Consider the following 16582-nt stretch of genomic DNA (forward strand, 5'->3'; position numbering starts at 1 on the left):
AAAGCCACAATAAGTGAAAAATATTGTTTAAATTCCACATAACCCCTTTCAAAGTGTACAAACAAACAAAAGGCACTTGGATCCTAAAAACTCTATGGTTGGTTGTAATCAGTACTATCACCTCCAGCTCAGGCTGCTGTATTTCTGTAGTAGCCATGACTCAGACCAAAGCTGCTCAACAGAGATATTAGCAACTTAAAGGAAAACTTTTCTAGTGTATGCACTCAGCTGTGAACAGACTAGAAAGCATTTTTTTCCCAAACTGCCAATTTCTTTGAGCTGACAGTGACTTTCTTCTAAGACACAGCTTAGAATGAAATTGAAGGTGCTCATTTCAGCACACTGAAAATTTTAGATTAGGGTTTCCAGTGCCTTTAAAAATATACTTTTAGTTGATTAAAATTAGTGTAATTATTTTCCTGTGCCAGAGTACATGTTGATCTGTGGGAGCCCAAGTTTGTCCACAAGTTCTTTTTTTTTATTTCATAATCACACAGGTTGGAATCTTTATGAGGCAGGCACTTGGCTGCATCAGGCATGCCTATTTAATAAAACATTATGAAGAGCAAGAAGGGAGGTTAGAAGTGTTTAAAAACTAAAACATTTTAGCAAGTGCTTTTAATGGAGGCATTTATATGTACATACACACACACACACACCCCATTCTGAAAAATATTTAATCAGAACAGATAAGTTAAATGTATTTTTAAAAGTTGATGTAGATGCATATAAAGGTGCTTTCAGGTGCATATATGTAGAACCTACAAGACATGCAAAGACACCCCCTCCCCCCAAGGAGCCTTACACACCTGCATATATAATGTGGAGGAATAAAAGCTGCCTGATCATGGGGGACTTCAAAATTTGAGTAACAGATGCTGAAGGTCTCATAGTGCCAGTGGTAAAGCATCCTTTAAATTTCTAAATATTATAGATGAAAATTTCTTAACTCAAAAATGTTGCATCCAAGATGGGAGAGTTCTATATTTATCAGTCAAGACAAAGTCTAAGAGGAACTAATCACAGAATTAAAAATTAATGGTAACAAGTACAAGTGATCACGACTTGATCACATCTATAACGTGCAAACAGAATAAAGTCCAGAGCAGACACATATACACCCAGTGCTTTAAAAAGGTCAATTTCACAAACCTGAAAACAATTATGAGTCATATCATCTGTGAGGAAAAATTTGAACAGACAAATGTGAATGACAATTGGGAATTGTTTAACACCACTTTACTAGATGCTCCAAAAGCCAGTTGAGGAAGGCGGCCATATTGGTTAAAAAAACAAGACCTGGTTTAGAGGGATAATGAAGACAGCAAAATAAAATAATAAAATAAAAAAATAATAAATGGAAGAAAGGGAAAGCTGATAGTAATGAATATAAATCAGAAGCAAGGACTTGTAGAAAATTGATACGGGAAGCAAAGGGACACAAATCTGTGGCCGGCAGAGTTAAGAACAATAAGGACATTAAATATATTTTGAACAAAAAGAATCCTAATAATGGTATTGGTCCATTACTAGATGAAAATGATAAAATTATCAATAATACAGAAAAGGCAGACATGTTCAATAAATATTTCTGTTCCGTATTTGGGGAAAAACGGATGTGGTCATCTCATAGGATAATACTCTTTCCATTCCACAAGTAGCTCACAAGGCTATTAAACAGCAGCTACTAAAGTTAGACATTTTAAAATCAGCAGGTCCAGATAACTCATATGTAAGAGTTTTAAAAGAGCTGGCTGGAGAACGCGCGAGACTGTTAAAGACGATTTGCAGCAATCGAATATTAGAATACTGGGGGAAACTCCCGAAGACAGAAAAAAAGCTAATAGTGTGGCAATATTTTAAAAGGGGATGATTTAGGTAATTATAGGTCTGTCAGTCTGACATTGATCCTGGACAAGATACTGAAGCAGCTGATATGGGACTCAAATAATAAAGAATTGAAGACAGGTAATATAATTAATACCAATCAGTTTATGGGAAATAGATCCTGTGAAACTAAGCTGATTTTCTTTTATGAGATTACAAGTTTGGCTGCTAAAAGTAATCGTGTTGACATAATAGACGTAGACTTCTATAAGGCATTTGACTTGATACCACTTTGATGCCATTTTGATTAAAAAACTAGAAGGATATAAAATTAATATTAAATGAATTAAAAGCTGTTTAACTGATAGGTCTCAAAATGTAAATGTAAACAGAAAATCATCACTGAGCAGGTGTGTTTCTAGTGGGGTCCCACCGGGATCTGTTCTTGGCACTATTTTACATTTTTATCAATGACCTGGAAGAAAACAAAATCATCCCAGATTAAGTTTGCAGATGACACAAAAATTGGGGGAGTGGTACATAATGAAGAAGACCGGTCACCTGTATAGAGTGATCTGAATCAATGTATTTTAATATGGCTAAATGTAAATTTATATATCTAGGGGAAAAATATAGGCCATACTTAGAGGAAGGTGACTCTATCCTGGGAAGCAGTGACTGAAAAAGATTTGGGGGCAGAGGTGGATAATCAGCTGAACACAAGCTTCCAGTGTGACACTGTGGTCAAAAGAGCTAATGCAATCCTTGGATGCATAAACTGGAATCTCATGTAGGAGTAGGTGTGTTATTTTACCTCTGGTGTGACTGCTACTGAAATACTGTGTCCAGTTCTGGGGTCCACAATTCAAGAAGGATATTGATAAATTGGAGAGGGTTAAAAGACATGATTTATAATAAGCTAAATAGACTGCGCTCTTTGAGTCTAACAAAGAGAAGGAGTGACTTCATTTCAGTCTATGAGTACCTACATGGGAAACAAATAATAAAGAACTCTTTAGTCTAGCAGAGAAAGGTAAAACACAATCCAATGGCTGGAAGTAGAAGTTAGACAAATTCAGACTGGAAGTAAGGCTCAAAATTTGTTAGAAGTGAGAGTAATTGGAAAGTTGTTCCAATGGTTAAGGCTCAAGACAGATTTCCATCGCTGACAATTTAAAAATCAAGATTGGATGTTTTTCTAAAAGATATGCTCTAAGAATTATTTTGGGGCGGGGGAGGGGAAGTTCAATGACTTGAGTTATACAGACTAGATGATCACAGTGGTCCCTTCTTGAATTGGAATTTATGAACAGCATGACATTATCTTTGTCCTCCGTTCCTCCACTCCCACCCCAATGTGTGTTTCTCACACTTCTTTATGGTCTAAAATATAGACTGTAAACTCTTTAGGGAAGAGAACATGTTTTTATGTCCGTAAATCTCCTATCAATCTTTGGACACTGAATAGCTAATAAAAATACTAATAATGACTATACATTATAATGCAGTTCTTTATCCTTATGCATTCAAGTCAAGTAGAAGCTGAAATGAAGAACGACCAGTCTGACTGTCAAGTGGCAACATGTTGTTGCAGCTGCTATGCAAGATTATTGAGTTTGAAAGTGAAGTGCAGGTGAGAAAGGGATAGGAACACTATAGAATTCCTTTAACACTCTGCCTTTAATTCAACCATCTTAGCACATGTTAAAGTGTATGCTACATTGTTTATGTTAGACAGAACATGTTAGAATGCATTAGCAAAAAACATACCTTTACATCTTAGTCTACTGCAGAGTTTCTCAACCTTTTCAGGTTGGCTCCCCTTTATTGGAAGTCAAGTTTTGCAACCCCCTTTCATTTACTATAAAAATAGGAGAACAAATGTATCAGTGATAACTGTATAAAATTTATTTGTATGTGTATTTTGAGAGGTCAACAGAGAATACATGATTTTGAAGGTTATGGGTGCGAGGAGCAATGGAGCAAAATTTTCTTTGCTTTAGATTGTAATAAAATTCTCAATACCTCAAAAGACCTCTGATTGCCTGGGGGATGCCACCCACCAGTTGAGAAATACCAGTCTAGACAAAGCCCCCTATGTCACTTTCATACCTTTCAGAACTCCATTTGCGGAGTAAGGGGCTACCCAACATGACTGAGGGTATCTGAATCAGAGATCTTGCTAGACTCCGAGGTACAAGCCATACCGAATCCTCTTTAGTTACCATTTCAAGTCACTCCAGAGCTTGAAGGAAATGAACATGTGGATTCAGCCACTTCTTAGCAAACATGTGCATTGTGTGTGTTCTCTTGTAAAAAGTGTATCAACTGTGAAATGGTAAGAGACTATGCAGCTCATGGTTTTGGTAATGGGATGTAGAGCTTTTCACCTCTAACCTGCTGTTTCAAATCCAGCCCAGGTCAGTAATGACTAAAAGTTATCCTCTAATGGTTGTTCAGTGACCTATGTGCACTAATTCTGGTGGTCACAATCCAGTTCCCAGTGGTCAGGAATCCACATTACTGAAAAGGCTTTCGCAACAACCCTTTCAGCAATCTCAGCAAAAGGGCCAATTGATTGGCTCAGGCTCCTTGCAGGATCAGGTCTTAAATGAGTGCTTATCTCTAGAGATTAAACCTACAAGACCAGATACATTGATGGTATAGAAAGCATGTTCTGCCTCTGCCCAAGCTTACTTTGTTCTAAAGATGAACAGTGGAAGTAAGTCTTCAGCAGTGTTCCCTCTAATTTTTCCCACATACGTGCACAATGAATGTTGTTATGTGCACCAATATGGAGGTGATGTGCACATAACAAAATTCCTGTGGCAGGGGTGGGGCTGAGGGGTTCGGAGTGTAGGAGGGGGCTCAGGGCTGGGGCAGAGGGTTGAAGTGCAGGGGGGTGACTTCAGGACTAACATATTCCCTATGTACTAAATTCACAAACTAATTAAATCAAATTAGTTAAAATATTGAAACAAGGCAATGTTGCTTCAAAGAGATCCTACTGGATATTATTTCTACGCTAAAGCAGGGTTTACGGGAAACTGAATTTTGACTCCATTACAACTGCAGTACAACTGCAAGGTTTTTGTTTTGTTTTGAAGTTGTTCAGCAAGTCATGTGGTAGTTGTTCCCGATAAGAAGGAAATTGCATTTCAAGAAGTTTACTGTACTTCCGTGTTTTGTCTTTTTTTTTCTTTCCCCCTTCTAAAGGCAGGCTAAAGCTGCACAAAGAAAATACACTGCTGTAATTAATTATGCTGAGAACATGTTATTTCCTTATTGAAGGCTTATAATGAAGTTAAAATGCCTCAGATTTTTTTCTTCAAATAGTTTTTACTGTGCCATAAGAGTTTAAAGCTAAAACTACAAACTTCTGTACCTATAGAAAGAAGATCTTTTGAACTAATGCAGTTTTCTTTGTTTTTTGGTCCCTGCTCCATCCTTTTCTATGACGACACAAATTTTGGATTTTACAATGTCAGTTTTATGAGACTTAGGTCAAGAGATATTCCTCATCAATTCTGAGACAAAAAGCACATGGGCAGAACTCTGCTCTCTGTTATTCTGAATGTATTTCAGTGTAACTCTACTGACAATGGATTAACACAGCAGAATTTGAGCCAAGATCTTTTGTTCCAGAGCAATCTCTATTGTTATCATTAACATGCTGCTGTTGACTCCTTCCAGATCATGAGTCGTAGAAAGGGGTAAAAATTCACCCTGGTACAGGGTATCCATGCAATACATACTGCATCAGCTAAGGGCTTGTCTACCTTAGGAATTTGTGTATTGATGTGGCAGCACTGGTGCAAGCTCCCATGATAACGTGCTGCAGTGCTGTAAAGTGGAACATGCACTGATTTGACTTTGACTTACCCCAGTTCCATCTTACTGAAGGAAGCCCCGTTTGATACCAATGCAGTACATCAATACCCTGCCCTGGCGGATCGTGGCCTGGACGTGGCTTGAGTGTTCCCATAATCCTGAGAGCAATGCAGTCAGGAGTCTTGCATTCCGTAGGGACACCCAACACGTCAAGGTGAAAGGTGAGGTTCCAGATGACCAGCGATCCGACCCTCCACCCCCACATCCTCAATGGCAGCGCAAGAGGATGGAAAGAATTTCTCTCAATGGTTGTGAAAGCTGCAGCAGGATGGCAGTCTCCCATCATCTTGGGTTTCCTTGCCATTGGATTAAGATCTTCATCCTGTCAAGGACCTTGTGCACCCTGGTATGCAATGGTGTCTCCACATTAAAAGAAATCATGCACAAATGTCTTCCATATTCATGAAGAAGTCCTATGGTGATCAGCGAGTGGCAATGGGAGGAGGCAGCGATGACCAGAAGCTCCTAATCATGGACTGGCATGCAAGCAGCGGCTGTTAGAAGGCTGTTTTTGCATTTGGACAGGAGTGCAATTCAGCAGCTGCAACTGCAACTGAGCTGCTCTTTTTAGGACCCACTGCACATCCCACATGGGGAGGGAGCAACAAAAGGTGCCCTAAACGTACTCTGCCTCGCCTACCCCAACTGGATAACCATGTTCAGAGGGATTAGCTAACTGCGCTCAAAACTGAATGAAATTTAGAACCTGGAACATTCAAACCCTGATGGACAACCCAAATAGTAACCAGCCAGAACACAGAACAGTGATTGTGGCAAGAGAACTCAGGATATAGGACATCAAAATTGCTGCACTGAGCAAGACCCAACATGTAGAAAAGGGACAGCTAAAGGAACAAGGTGGTGGTGGTGACACCTTTTTCCAGACAGGAGCGGGCGATGGTAAATGACAAATCTACAGTACTGGTTTCACCATCAAAAGCAAAATAATAAACTAACTCTCGGAACTACCAGTTAGCAACAATGAATGACTCATGACTCTCTGCCTTACACTTGCCAAGAACCAGCATGCAACACTCATCAAAGCATCACTCCAACTCTTAATGCTGATGATGAAACCAAAAGTGGTATTCTATGCCAACCTTGACCAAATTCTCTCCTCCATCTCCAAAGAGGACAAGTTTATACTCCTTGCTGATTTTAACACAAGAGTTGGACATGACTTGGAACTTTGGAATTGCACGATCAGAAAGGAAAGTGTGGGCAAGACCAATTCCAATGGAATTCTTCTAACCAAATGCACAGAACACGAACTCTATATTCCAAAGAAGCAAAAGAACAAGTACAAAACATCACGGGAAAAAACCCTATCCAAGCATTGGCAGCTGATCGACTAGGTTATTGTCTGTGCTCATGACTGTGAAGATGTCGTATCATCAAAGCGATGACTTGTGCTGACGATTGTTGGACAGACCATCGCCTCATCCACTCCATTACTTCCATCAAACTTGCTTCAAAACAACGATTGCAGAAGAAACCAGCCAGATGAAAGATCAACATTGAGAGTCAAGGACCCAACCAAACCTGGCCTTTTCTGGCTGTGCCTCACCGAGAAACTCTGTACATGGCCTTTATCAATCTCATAAAAGCATCTGACTCCATCAACCATGAGGCTCTGTGGCAAACTCTCTCAAATTTGGATGCCTGCCAAAATTTGTTACCATCCTCTGACTCCTCCACGACAACATATTTGTGATGGTCGTCAGCAATGGATCCAAAATGGACCCATTGCGAGTTAAGAGAGAAGTAGAGCAAGGCTGTGTCATTGCTCCAACCCTCTTCACCATCTTCTTTGGTGTAATCCTCCTCCTCCTCATCGCTGACAAGCTTCCCTCCAGACTTGACATCCAATACAGATGGCAAGCTCTTTAACCTCAATCATCTCCAGTCCAAGCCAGACTATTACTAAATCAGTCACTGAACTCCAATATGTAGACAACTGTGCTTTGTACTCCCACTCGGAAGAAGATCTTCAAAAAACAGCTGAGGCCTACAATCAACTAGGCTTCACACTCAACACCAAGAAAACTAAAGTTCTCCGTCAACAGGCTCCAAATCCCCAAGATCCTGCTCCCGCAATCAAGCCCAACAAAGAGACCCTGGAGAATGTTGAGCACTTCTCCTGCCTCAGCAGCTGTTGCCGAAAGTTGACACTGACAAGGAGATTCAACGCCGATTCCAATGCACCAGTGCAGCTTTCGGACACTGGAGAAAACATGTCTGAAGATCATGACATCAAGAACCAAACCAAGCTTCTCACGTATCTGGCTGTTGTTATCCCTGCTCTCCTGTACGATGCCAAAACCTGGGTTGCATGCAGAAGGCGTCTCAAGGCTCTTGAACAATACCATCAACTGTGCCTCCACAAGATCTTCCGAATCAAGTCAGATGACTGATGCACCAACATCAGCGTTCTGTGCCAAGCCAAAACTTCCAGCTTGGAAGCTATGATCACCTACCACCAACTTTGTTGGGCTGGTCATGTTCTCGAATACCAGACAAATTGATTCCCGAAGCAAGTCATTTTCTCACAGTTGAGCCATGGCCAGCAGATGAGGGGAGGGCAAAAAAGCACTTCAATGACACCCTCAAAGCCAACATGAAGAAGTGCAACATCGATATAAATTTATGGGAAATCCAAGCCTCTGACTGATTAAAATGGAGAAGGACCTTGTGGCAAGGATTCCACCATTTCAAGACCCCAGGGAGACAACAAGCAACAGAGAAACAGGAAAGGAATGAATGTGCCGCAGCCCAACTCAACAGTCCATATCCACCCCTTCCACCAGGAAATGTCTGCCCCAACTGTGATAAGATCTGTGGATGCCAGATGGGTCTCATTAACAACCTGCAGATCCACTAGCATAACTAGCTATCATTTCTTAGAAGACAATCATTCTCAAACTCTGAGGTATCACTTGCTAACTACATCTACACTGTGGGGGTTGCACCAGTGTGGCTACATCTGTGCAGAGATCCCTAAGGTAGACAAGTCTTCCAATTCATGGTTGATCGTACCAGAAGGGTGAAGAGCAAAAATGCTTCAAACACTCCCATCAGCAGAATCTTACTTCATGATGCATAAATATTAATAACTTTGAAGACACAGCCACAGACAGATCTGAACGGAGAGCAATCATCAATAAAGGTTGCAAACACTTTGAGGAAAACAGACACAAAAAACTGATTCAAAAAAGGGTCAAGTTTCATGCCAAGTCTTCAGTGAGAACCTGCATGTTCCTGTGTTATATCTGTTTGCAGTCTTGCTCCTTATGGACCAGACTATACAGCCACATGAGAATACACGTGATGTCATGATGTCATTGACTGATATGACAGACAGTGATACTAGTAATTACACCTCAATTTGAGATGTAGACATATATTTAGTTACCATTAAAGTTCCAGTTACAAATTAGACCAAACTAAAGTCCTACCTACATTTAAGAAATTTGCACTGGCATAAGTTAGTCTGCTGCAACCCCCTAATGTGGACGCAGTGCATCAATGTAGTCTGGTGTTTATACTAGTGAAAGTTAATTCAGTAAATTGCAAATCACATCAATGTAATTATACTGGTAAAAATTTCTCACGCATAGAAAGGAGCTAAGGGAATAGACTTATTGGCTCTTAGCCATATGTCATTAAACAGTAAAACATTGGTCAAGCTCTTAAAGCCATGATATAGCTAGAATTGTGTGTAATGCACTTAGTACATTAATAGCATTACAAAAAAAAAAGACACCCTTTTACGTATTCACATGCGTAGGAAAAGACATAAGTGTACTGATGTTATAGCATATACAATAATAAAATTTGGGAAGACACTTCCATTCTAAACATCTTTCAGTTGCTCATAATGGTCTAAAAAGTATTTCCTTTTCAATTTAAACTCCATATTTGGGCTCAGGCCAAGTTACCATGTTTGTATATTTCCAATAGGCAAATGTAATTTTTGTGGTCAATTATAAATAATACAAGAGAGGAATTTGGAAAAAACCTGGTTTCTTCAAACTTACTTGTCACCAAAACAATGAGCCTCAACTTAACCTACGAGAAAAAGTTGTGGAACTTTATTTTTTTAAAATAAAAAAAAAAAAATGTTTATTTACAAATGCATTGCCTCTTGGCCTGCCAGCTAAATTCTGCATCCTCGGTGTAGTGGATAGAAACTTTCATTTACTTAAAATATCATCTGCAGCTTTGACAATTATAAGAGATACTAATAGTGTAGAAGACCACTGTTTTCCTACTGATTGGAGAACAATTATCTGAAATGGCAAAGGCTACCTTAGACAAAATAGTAGAAAAACATTTAACATTAGCCAAGCCTACTGAAGGTGTTACACAGAATTCTCCCTTTTATTTTAGCCCTGAAAACTTGCTCAGATTTATGTGGCCACTAAACCTCACAGTTTGTTTTCACCAATTCAGTTCTAACACATTTTGGCCCAGATCCACAGTTGGGCTAAGTTGCCATAGTGACAGTGATTTTAATTAAGCTCTGCTGATTTACAGCAGCTGCATCTGGCCCTTCACATTTAAATTTTGATTGTGTGTTTTGGTCTCTGTTAAAATCTCCACTAAACACCAAGATAGGCTGAAGCTGGTTCAAGTATAATTTTTTTTTAATTACAATATTGGTAAATATTTGGCCAATATTTCATTTAATTTTATTGCACCTATGAGTATATGTTTACAGAATGCACCAATTAGTGAAAAGATCATTAGAAGGATTTCCCTCAAAAGGACTTCCTCAGTCCTACATAATTAGCTCATAATCTTAACAGGATATAAACATACATAAAACATAAGGTTATAATTCAAAGTAGACAACAAAAGTAGCCCTAAAACATCCCTGTTTTTCAGTAAAAGTGAAAAGACCCAACATTCTGGTTATACTGGACCTCTCAATCTTTTGGTAAAGATTTATCATGGGTTGTTATGTTTGCAAATATGATGTTCTTTAGGTGTCTGGACCTGCCCTTGAATGGTTCTGGACAGACCCAGATCAGTCAGTGGACAATTTGATTAGAAGGTTTCTGAATTCCCATTTGATTTGATAGGCAGCATTCCCCAAAGGATCTGGCCTATTGAATGCAGTGTTGTTGTAGCTGTGTTGGGCTTACTGAAGTCATTCATCATACGTAGTGACATCAGTTGTAAATATGAGGTAGTTTCCCCAGTACTCTGATATACAATTGTACATTCCCATGCTCCATGGACCCTGCAAGTTCGGTCTTGGCCATGAAGGATTGTGTAGATGACAGGAGCATCTGGATCCATCAGAGCTTCTTTCACCGTCCTGTCAGAGCAAACTTTTGCTAGTAGATAGAAATTGTCAATTTGCACGCCTGCTTATTCAGAGAGTCTTAGGGCTCATAGTCACGTGCAGCTGCACCACTGTAGCACTTTAGTGAAGACGCTTCTATGCCAATACAAGAGCTTCTCCCGTCGGTGTAGTTAATCCCCTGCCCCAAGAGGTGGTAGCTATGTTGCCGGGAGAAGCTCTCTCCTCGCCATAGCACTGTTGACACGGAGAGGCTAGGTCAGTTATAACTACATGGCTCAGGGGTGAGGATTTTTCACACCCTTGAGCGACATAGTTATACCAATATATGTCTGTAGTATAGACCTGGCTTAAGTCACCTTAAAAATCTTGGTGCTACTTTAACCATGAGCTTTCATAAAAAGACGTGACATACACAAAGGGTTTGGTTTTGTTTGTTTTGTTTATGTAGTCTCAGCCCTTTTTTAAAATCACACATTGACCTCTCCGCACACAAGCTATGATTATTGCAATTACCTCAGCAGAGCTTATCTGCTAGTTGAAGCTTTTTCAGAAGGCAGCAACATAGCTGAGCAACCCCAGCCCACTTACCTCCAGCATAACCTTAGCAGTCCTGTATATGAAGGAGAGGAACTACCATGTAGAGCCACTCAGACTGAGCCCCAGCAGCATTCCTTCTCAAAGCAGCTGTCCCTTCCTTAAGCAACCAAGGTTGTCCCTCATTTCCCATCTCCACCTAACCATTAGGAGCCCTAGCCATTTCAGTAGCACCCACTCAGAGTACCAGGAGTAGCTGCCACTCCAAAACATAATCTAGTCAAGACATTCAACTGGAGCAGTTTCCCAGCCAGCCCCTGGCCCCCAGGACCAGTCCAGGCAACAAGTAGTGTCTCTCGTATCTGGTGGCAGAGAAAAGACAAAAGTCAGGGCTGTGAGACTAGAGGAGGGGGACAAAGAATAGGGAGTGTAGTGGAAGAAAAATAAAGTCAGGAGTCTGATAGGTCAAATATGAATGATAGTCTTGTCGCATAGTCTCCTGACCTGTGATCCAACCAGGGCTGGCCTTACTAGAACTGCAATGGGAATTTTCCTTTCCATCTTCTGTTTTTCCTATATAGTTTCATAGAAAATGAGGGTTGGAAGGGACCTCAGGAGGTCATCTAGTCCCAACCCCCTGCTCAAAGCAGGACCAATCCCCAATTTTTGCCCCAGATCCCTAAATGGCCCCCTCAAGGATTGAACTCACAGCCCTGGGTTTAGCAGGCCAATGCTCAAACCACTGAGCTATCCCTCCCCTGGGTTTAGCAGGCCAACGCTCAAACCACTGAGCTATCCCTCCCCATCTTGGTCTTCATGTGTTTACATAAGGCTGCAATTACTAAACTGATATATCACTATATTTCTAAGAGATTGCTTACACTGAAATTGAGAATGAAAGTGGTATAAATCCATCTGCTGATTTTCATGTTAATATTCAGAATACTTTTCTAGGTCAGATCAGAGCCTTGGGAAGAGAGCGAAATACAGAAGGAAGCTTGCAGATGGACTGCATTTTCTTTCCTAAGAGAATTTACCTGTAATTTTTTTGTTCTACACAGTATGTTTTAAGTTTTTGCTTCTTTCCCACTTTATCAGACAAAGGCAAAGTGTGTCTCTACTCCAAAAGTGATACCCTCACAAAGCCTTGCTGGGGGAAGAGGAGAGACTTTATGGAGAGTTCCATTGGTAAGTTTAATGGACCTCCTACTTCAAATCCTGCAATAGAAAAGTAACAGAATTGGTAGATTTTAATATATCTTTGAATTTGAATTAATCTTTCATGTCTAGATGTCAGAGCCACATTCCAATTAAGGCCCGGTCTACACTCAAAACTTAAGTCAATGTAGCTACAGCACTTCAGGGTGTAAAAAATCCAAACCAGATTGCCACTGCTATGCTGACCTCCACCCCGTGTAGGTACAGTTAAGTCAACAGAATAATGCTCCCATTGACTTAGCTACGGTTGCTTGGGGATGTAGAATTACTGTAACACCAAAAAAACCCTTCTGTCACTGTAGTCTGTGTCTACACTATGGCACTACAGTGGCATAGCTATGGTACTGTAACTTTGTTGCTATAGCATAGACAGCCTATGACTTGAGTAATCTGTGTACTTAAGGCAGCAGAATCCTATGGAGTTGATCTAGAGCACCACACGAAGGGTTTTATTTGCCAACATTCATGTGTGTCTTTTCCATTTATTTTTTTTTTTACAAGTCTGTTAATAGTAAGGAGAGGTAGGCTATATAGAAGATTCTGGGCCCTTGGGATTGATATGGCATTCTGCAGCTGCCTACCTCGAGGAATGGGAAACCTAGAACAAACCAGTGCATTGGGTTCAGAAGTCATGCATATTAAAAAAGCCATGAATGTGGGCAGGGAGTAGAACTCTCAGCCACAGAAAGTTTCTACATGTTTCTTTTTTGTGAGGTGGGTAGTACTAAAGTGTCTGGGGCCGGAGGAAAAACAGATTTGTGAGTTAGAGGTAGATGAGCCTGGGCTTCTTTTTCTATCTCAGGAAAGTTGAGACATGTAACCACATTCTCTATGTCTGGACTGGTAATTATACCAGTATCAGAATTCCCCAGGATGGAAATATGGCCTGTTACGGCCCTTACTGCTACAAGAGGTATGTAGACTCTTAAATTGATATAAGGCTACTTTCCCTTGCCCATTCCCCCTAGTTGGGCTCACATTTTGGTATTAGGTCCAGTAAACAGCCCTCTCTTTTTTCAGGGGAAAACTATCCCACCCCACCCAAAGGTATTAGGCTGTCCAAGTTCTGCTCCCAATTGTCTCTTGCATAGAGCAGGAATGAATGGAAGCAGATCTAGAAAAGAATTCTAGCTGTCTACCTCAAGAATATTGAGCAGCTGCATTTTCACTAAGAGCAAACCGTGCTGTACAATTTTCAGCTCCTAGGTAGCTGAATGCATTTTGCTCACCCCCACTGTAGGCAATCCCAGAATCTGTATAAAGTTTAATGCTTAGCTGCATGAGATTGTGAGCAGGAGCTAGAAATCTCCCCCGGGACCCAGGACTAAGATTATATTTAAAGCATGGATATACTTCTGCTCATCCACAGTAGTCACTTAGAAGGCAGCCCCACACTCTACATCCAGAGGTGAGCCAGTAGAACTGCCATGGCTTGTAAATGAATCTTTAAGAACCCATGGGGAGACTATGACTTGGAGATGCAGCAAGGCACAGCTGTTGAACAAGCAGCATATGCCAATCAGCATCCCTGAGTCTCCAAGAATGCTTGAATAATTTCCAACGCAATGCTGGACTTCATTTCATGTTGGCAGAAAGCAATAAACTGGTTTAGTCTTTTCAAAACCATGACAACACCCATTGGCTAAGAAATGGATGCGAGTCTTTATTCATTTCTGGGGAGTAATATCACCTTTATTTTAGAGGACATTATAGTCTGTTAGTCAATGATAGCCAATCTCCAGGAAACAGAACAAGTGATTTTAAGGGCAGATGGGGATGTTTGAGGAGTTTCTCAAGTTACCACATGTAACAGATCTTACCCAACAATCTAAAGAAATAAGGTTCCACTGCTGTTGAAAAAGCAGTAGGTGGCCTCACTGAAACGAAGATTCTGTGTAGCAGAGACTGGAACCCTTGCTTCTGCAGCTAGCCATTTTGGTCTGTAAAACCCCTTTTTTGTTAGTCATTTTACAAACAAAAACTTTGGCCAGACTCCCTTGTACTGGTCAGTTTACCCCTTCTTTCTTGGTGCAGTTGTGCTCCAAAAATCTGTTTTTTCATGTTTGAAACAAGTTGGGTTTCTAGCTCTCATGGTTGTGAAAATTACGCTTGATAATTGTTTTCAAAGTTAACTGAACATAAGGCTAGACAGCATGAAAGAATGAGAGGCCTGAATGGCTCTTTTCTCTAATAAGTAACTTATGAAACCTTTAAAAAAAAATCACAATTTAAATAGCCTTATTTCACAGATGATCTAAGCACACCATGTTATGTTTATCGCGCAATCCTCAAGTGCCTGGGTTGCCACAGCAGCAGTGTATCTTCATCTTGGACTTCCTCATGGAGTTGTAAAAACCAAGTTATGGTGAAGGTTCAACAAGGCCTCTGGAAAGGAGTAAAGAGTGTCTTATATTCGCTCTTTCCTCTCCCCAAGTACCAGTAGAAGCTTTGATATCTAGGTACAAAATTGTGACCTAAAAGAGACAGTGGGAAAAGGTAAGCTTGAAGTTTTTCCCAAGACAGTTATAGCAACATTTGCATTTATACCTGATTTTAAGTATTTATAGGTGTTAAGGAAAATAATTAGTAATGGCACTGCCATGACTCAAAACGATTACAATGCATTTGTTTATCACATGGAGCCCTTTGATGGTAGTTTATAAAATTCTTCCAGTGACCTTTTATTGAGTTATTTAGGGACACATTATGAGGTGTAAGAACCTCCAGCTTAACTAATTTTAATACTCAAAAGCCCAGCAGATGGAGCAGTATGTCATTAATATAAACTCCCAGAAACTTTGAGTCATATTGGAGAAAGGAATACATCACTGCAAAAAAAAAAAGCAAATAATGAGTATATACTGTAGGAGCTTTTCAATCGGCCATTTTCACTTTTTGGTAAGAATGGTTACTTCACCTTAAAAGATGAGTAGCTTCCAAAGTGACATGGCCAAGTAGGATTTTCAGGACTGTTGGCAGTTAGGTAAACAGTGGAGCCTAAAAATCCCAACCTTGAGATGTTTTGTACAGAGAATCATTTTGGCTGAAGCTGATTTATATAAAATTTTGCACTCACTGCCTTTATCAGAAGACTTGATCAGCATTCACAACTCACTGAAGTCATAGTAGTTCAGAAGTTTTGAAAATAGCGCCCAAACTAGTTGCCTAAAACACAAAGTCAGTGGGTACAAATAGAACAAGTTCTCCTGAATCCAAAATCCACTCTATCACCTATAAAGACTGTCTTAATGCAGAAGCATATGCAAGCTTTCAGCCTGCTTGGGATTTTGACAACCTCAAACACACTGTAAGCATGCACCACCAAAAAACTTTTGTGGCAATCATAATTATAACATAAAAAGATAAACCTTCAAACCAGAATAGTGTATATTGAAAGTGAAAACATTCAGCAGAGCGCTGAACCCTCCGCTGTCAATACCATCTTTTTAGACTTAACTAAAGGAATCTTGTTTTTTTGGCATACTCTTTGCTTGTGTATTAGCAGTAAAGAATTTGTACTTTAGGAGTTATCTAACTGGCTGTAGATTGTGACTCATTCCATTCTGGTGCTAAGTAAATGTATTACATATATATCACTTGAAACACTAGTCTTAGTTCATTTTTCTTTATGTATAGTAAAGATGCAATCAAAGCGGGGGAGGGGGGAGGATGGGGGGGGCTGAAGCTCCCTTAAGAAAGTTCTTAGATAACCTTATGATCACAACAAAAGATCTTCATTTGTGCCCCAATCTCCACCATGGTCTCCCTTAGCTGCCTTTCACTGTATTGGACATACTTGCA

At 40.1% G+C, this 16582-nt stretch overlaps 1 long non-coding RNA gene across 1 annotated transcript; it reads left to right on the plus strand.

The window, feature by feature from the left end:
* The first annotated feature begins 47 nt into the window (after positions 1-47).
* Positions 48-15632, plus strand: LOC144263948 (uncharacterized). The gene is made up of 2 exons (XR_013345882.1): positions 48-3460; positions 5316-15632. It is a non-coding gene; the product is annotated as an uncharacterized LOC144263948 (long non-coding RNA).
* Positions 15633-16582: the final 950 nt, after the last annotated feature.

The sequence above is a fragment of the Eretmochelys imbricata genome, chromosome 4, assembly GCF_965152235.1.
Source record: "Eretmochelys imbricata isolate rEreImb1 chromosome 4, rEreImb1.hap1, whole genome shotgun sequence".
In the NCBI taxonomy this organism is placed as follows: domain Eukaryota; kingdom Metazoa; phylum Chordata; order Testudines; family Cheloniidae; genus Eretmochelys; species Eretmochelys imbricata.